Here is a 6,061-nt window from a genome sequence, read left to right on the forward strand (position 1 = left end):
TATTATTTATTTACCGCATTATTATACCCTCTTATTATGCCCTGATGTTCTCTGCACACATTACATATGCCCCCACATTATAAACTGAAATACCAGCGAAACCCAAAACTGAAAAACAACCAAGCAAAATCTGTGCTCCAAAAGCAAATTGGCGTCCCTCCCTTCTGAGTCCTGCAGTGTGCCCAAACAGCAGTTTGCGTCCACATATATGGCATCGCCATACCCGGGAGAACCCGCTTAATGTTTTATGAGGTATTTGTCTTCAGTGGCAGAAACTGGGCACAACATATTATGCACTAAAATGGAATATCAGTGTAAAATTGCAATATTCACACCATCCGCTGTGCATTAACCCCTTTGCGCACTATGACTTAATAGCACGTCATGGTGCGGGGGTTGATGTATGGAGCAGGCTCACGTGCTGAGCCTGCTCCATACGCTGCGGGTGTCGGCTGTGTATTACAGCTGACACCCGGGACCAACGGACAGGAACAGCGATCGCGCTGTTACAGGAGTCTGTAAAAATAACAATATACTGCAATAAATTAGTATTGCAGCATATTGTACCCGCGATCCAATGATCGCTGGTACAAGTCCCCTAAGGGGACTAATAAAATGTGTAGAAGAATTAAAGTTATTAGTAGTGAGAAAGAAAAAAGTTTAAAGTTAAAAAAAAAAACCTTTTCCCATTTTTCTTCTAAAGTAATGTAAAAAAATAAACAGAATTGATATCGCTACGTCCGTAAAAGGCCGAACTATTACAATATACCATTATTTAACTCGCACGGTGAACACCATGAAAAACTTAAATAATTTAAACCGCCAAAATCGCTGTAGTTTTCGTTTTTACCGCACGGCGAAAGCTGTAAAAACGAAAACCCCAAAAAATGGAATCAGATTTTTTTCCAATATTCCTATATTTTCCTATTTTTTTTCAGTTTCCCAGTACTTTTTATGGCACTTTAAATGGTATCAATAGAAACTACAATTTCTCCCGCAAGAAATAAGCTCTCACATCACTCTACTGACAGAAAAAGAAAAAAGTTATGGCTCTTGGAAGGCGGGTAGTGAAAAATGAAAATAAGAAAGCAAAAAATGGATCAGTCCTGAAAGGGTTAATTCATTTCTAATGGAAAAAAATGTATGACCACATGTGGGGTATTTCCGTACCCGGGAGAAATAGCTTTACAAAAATTGGTTATTTATCCCTTGTGAAAATGAGAAAATTCAACCTTTTAGTGGAAAAAAATTGTGATATTAGTTTTCTCCGCCTAATTCTAATAAATTCTGCAAAAGACCCGTGGAGTCTAAATGCTCACTATACCCCTAGAAAAATTCCTTGAGGGGCGTTTCCAAAATGGGATAACTTGGTGGGCTTCCACTGTTTTGGTCCCTCCAGGGCGTTGCAAAGGTGACATGGCACCGAAAAACAATCCAGCAAAATCCGTGCTCCAAAATCCAAATGGCGCTACTTCCCTTCTGAGTGCTGCCATGGATCTAATCAGCAGTTTATTACCACATATGGGGTATTGCCGTAATCAGTAGAAAATGATTTACATATGTTGTGGTTCTTTTTTTCCTTTATTCCATGTAAAAATTTAACATTTCTATGCTTTTTCAGAAAAAAAGTTGATTTTCATTTTCACTGCCTAATTCCACTAAATTCTTCAAAAAACCTGTGTAGTCAAAATGATAACTATACGCCTAGGTAAATTCCTTAATAGGTTTAGTTTCCAAAATGGGGTCACTTTTGTGGGGTTTCCCCTGTTTTGGTCTCTCTAGGGCGTTGCAAACGCGACATGGCACCGAAAACCAATCCAGCAAAATCCGTGCTCCAAAATCCAAATGGCACTCCTTCCCTTCTGAGCCCTGCTGTGGGTCCAATCAGCAGTTTATTACCACATATGGGATATTGCTGTAATCAGGAGACATTGCTTTACAAATGTTGGGGTGATTTTCTTCATTATTCCTCGTAAATATTAAAAATTTCTATGTTTTTTCAGAAAAAAAAATAGATTTTAATTTTCACAGACTAAGGCCCCATGGACACGACCGTAAAAACGCCCGTAATCACGGGCCGTAATTACGGGCCCATAGACTTCTATTGGCCACGGGTACCTCCCCGTATGCTTACGGGAAGGTGCCCGTGCCGTTGAAAAATATAGAACAAGCCCTATTTCAGCCCGTAATTACGGCACAGGCAGGCCCATAAAAGTCTATGGGGCTCCCGTAATTACGGGAGCGTTGCTAGGCGATGTCAGTGTATAGTCACTGTCCAGGGTGCTGAAAGAGTTAAACGATCGGCAGTAACTCTTTCAACACCAGGGACAGTGACTGCCGATCACAATATAGATAAAGCTGTAAAGAAAAACAGACATTCATACTTACCCAGAACTCCCTGCTTCTTCCTTCAGTCCGGCCTCCTGGGATGACGTTACAGCCCATGTGACCGCTGCAGCCAATCACAGGCCAATCACTGGCTGCAGCGATCATATGGACTACGCGTCATCCAGGGAGGTTGGGCTGGATGTCAAGAGAGGGACGCCTCACCAAGACAACGGCCGGGTAAGTATGAATTTCTTTTACTTTTATTACGGAAAGGGCTGCCCCTTCTCTCTATCCTGCACTGATAGAGAGAAGGGCTGCCGATTACTGCAGTGTAATTTTGCAGGGAAAACGTGCCCGTAAATACGGGTGGAATACGGGTGACACCGGACCCGTATTTATGGGCACGGGTCCGTAAATACTGGTGCAATATGGGCCGAATACGTGTGACCAAGGACCCGTATTTACGCCAGTATTTACGAGTGGACAAAAGTACGGTCGTGTGCATGGGGCCTTATTCCAATATATTTAGCGAAAAACCTGTGTGGTCAAAATGCTAACGATACCCCTAGATAAATTCCTTGGTGTAGTTTCCAAAATGGGGTAACTTTTGGGGTCACTTTTGGAGGGTTTCTCCTGTTTTGGTCCCTCCAGGGGGTTGCAAACGCGACATGGAACCGAAAACCAATCCAGCAAAATCCGTGCTCCAAAATCCAAATGGCGCTCCTTCCCTTTTGAGCCTTGCTGTGGGTCCAATCAGCAGTTTATTACCACATATGGGAAATTGCCGTAATCGGAAAACATTGTTTTACATATGTTGGGGTTCATTTTCTTTATTACTTCTTGTAAATATTAAAAATTTCTATGTTTTTTCAGAAAAATAGTAGATTTTCATTTTTGCAGACTAATTCTAATAAATTTAGCGAAAAACCTGTGTGGTCAATATGTTATTTATACACCTAGATAAATTCCTTGAGGGGTGTAGTTTCCAAAATGGGGTAACTTTTGGGCTTTTTCCACTGTTTTGGCTCCACAAGACCTCTTCAAACCTGACAAGGTGCCTAAAATATATTCTAAAAAACAGGAGGCTCAAAATCCACTGGGTGCTCCTTTGCTTCTGAGGCCGGTGCGTCAGTCAATTATCACACTAGGGCCACATGTGGGATATTTCTAAAAACTGCATAATCTGGGCAATAAATATTGAGTTGCATTTCTCTGGTAAAACCTTCTGTGTTACAAAAAAAACTGTATTAGAAATGAATTTCGCCCCAAAAAAATAAAATTTGTAAATTTCACCTCTACGTTGCTTTAATTCCTGTGAAATGCCTGAAGGGTTAAAACACTTTGTGAATGCTGATTCGAATACCTTGAGGGGTGCATTTGCCATTACGTCTGAAAATGCGGAGCTGTTTTCTCCTGAAAACAGCTCCGTGATTTCAGCCATTACGGACGTGTACGTGTGAACATACCCTTGCATTTATATGCTTGAAGAATTTTTTGGGATTTGTTTTACTATCCTTGGCCACCTGCCTTTCATTTTGTATTTTTGCTGATTTTATTACCTTTTTACAGATTTTATTAATCTCTTTATAATTTATAAAGGCTACAGCTGTACCCTCAGATTTGTATTTTTCAAATGCCCTTTTTTTGTTATGTATTGCCCTTTTTACAGAAGGTGTAAGCCATGTGGGGTTTAATTTTAGTCATTTATACGTGTTACCTATAGGAATAAATTTTGCACTATAATTACCCAAAGTAGATTTGAAAATCTCCCATTTATCATTTGTACCATTATTTGACATTAGTACTTCCCAGTCTATATCCTGAACTGCAGCCCCCATCCTGGGGAAATTGGCCTTATTAAAATTAGGTGTTTTTGCCCTCGCAGCCTGTGTTTGTTTTTTACAGTATTGATAAAATATAACTATATTGTGATCACTGTTACCGACGTTTTCACGAACATTGACGTTCCCAACAAGATCTGCATTATTAGAAATGACCAGATCCAACAGAACTTCACCTCTAGTCGGGTCTTCCACAAACTGGCCCATAAAATTTTCCTGCAACAGGTTGAGGAAATTTCTCCCCTTTGCAGTTGAAGCCGAACCATGACAACAATTATTATCCCTGTGATTAAAATCTTCCATTATCACTACAGTACCCGCCTGTGCAGCCCGCTCGATCTGTTTATATAGCTGATCATCCATCTCCTCAGTTATATTGGGTGGTCTATAGATTACAACTAGAGATGAGCGAACCGGGACAACCGAACCCGGTTTCGGTCCGAACTTCCGGAAAAGTTTGGTTCGCAGCGAATCCGAACTTCACCGGGTTCGGCCGAACTCGTTTTGACCGAACCCGGTCAAAAACATTATACAAATCGGCAGCCACTTGTCTCTATCAATCACTGATAGAGAAAAGAGGCTGCTGATTAAAAATAAAATAAAAAGCATTTCATACGTACCCGGTCGTTGTCTTGGTGACGAGTCCCTCTTCTTCCTCCAGTCCGACCTTTTCTGACGCGGCAGCCTGTGATTGGCTGCAGAGGCCTCTGCAGCCTGTGATTGGCTGCAGAGGCCGCGGCAGCCTGTGATTGGCTACAGCGCTCACATGGGCTGCATCGTCATCAAGGAATGTCGGGCCGGATGTCGAGAGGGACGCGTCACCAAGGCAACGGCCAGGAGACCGGACTGGAGGAAGCAGGGAGTTCCCGGTAAGTATGAACGTCTTTTTTTTTACAGGTACTGTGATCGGTAGTCACTGTCCAGGGTACTGAAACAGTTACTGCCGATCAGTTAACTCTTTCAGCACCCTGGACAGTGACTATTTAGGGTATGTGCACACACACTAATTACGTCCGTAATTGACGGACGTATTTCGGCCGCAAGTACCGGACCAAACACAGTGCAGGGAGCCGGGCTCCTAGCATCATAGTTATGTACGATGCTAGGAGTCCCTGCCTCTCTGCAGGACAACTGTCCCGTACTGTAATCATGTTTTCAGTACGGGACAGTAGTTCCACGGAGAGGCAGGGACTCCTAGCATCGTACATAAGTATGATGCTAGGAGCCCGGCTCCCTGCAGTGTGTTCGGTCCGGTACTTGCGGCCGAAATAAGTCCGTCAATTACGGACGTAATTAGTGTGTGTGCACATACCCTTACTGACGTCGCCTAGCAACGCTGCCGTAATGACGGGTGCACACATGTAGCCACCCGTCATTACGGGGCCTCATGCACACGACCATAAAAACACCTGTTATCACGGGTCGTAATTACGACCCGAAATAGCGGGCCCATAGACTTCTGTTAGCCACGAGTACCTTCCTGTTTTCTCATGGGAAGGTGCCCGTGCCGTTAAAAAGATAGAACATGTTCTATTTTTTTATTTTACGGGCCGTGCTCGTAATTACGACTCGTAACTACGAGCACGGCCGGCCGGCCACGGGCAGCCGGCCGCTTTTGCGAACCGTGCTGTCATTATAATTATAGCAGCACGGCCCGTAAAATAGAAAAATAGAACATGTTCTATTTTTTTAACGGCACGGGCACCTTCCCGTGAGAAAACGGAAAGGTACCCGTGGGTAACAGAAGTCTATGAGCCCGTTATTGCGGGTCGTAATTACGACCCGCAATAACGGGTGTTTTTACGGTCGTGTGCATAATGGGAGCACGGCTCGGAAAAACGAACGGCTGCCCGTGCTCATCTCCTGAAATACTCTGTGCTGCCTTAAACTCT

This window comes from Rhinoderma darwinii, chromosome 4 (assembly GCF_050947455.1).
Source record: "Rhinoderma darwinii isolate aRhiDar2 chromosome 4, aRhiDar2.hap1, whole genome shotgun sequence".
NCBI lineage: Eukaryota > Metazoa > Chordata > Amphibia > Anura > Rhinodermatidae > Rhinoderma > Rhinoderma darwinii.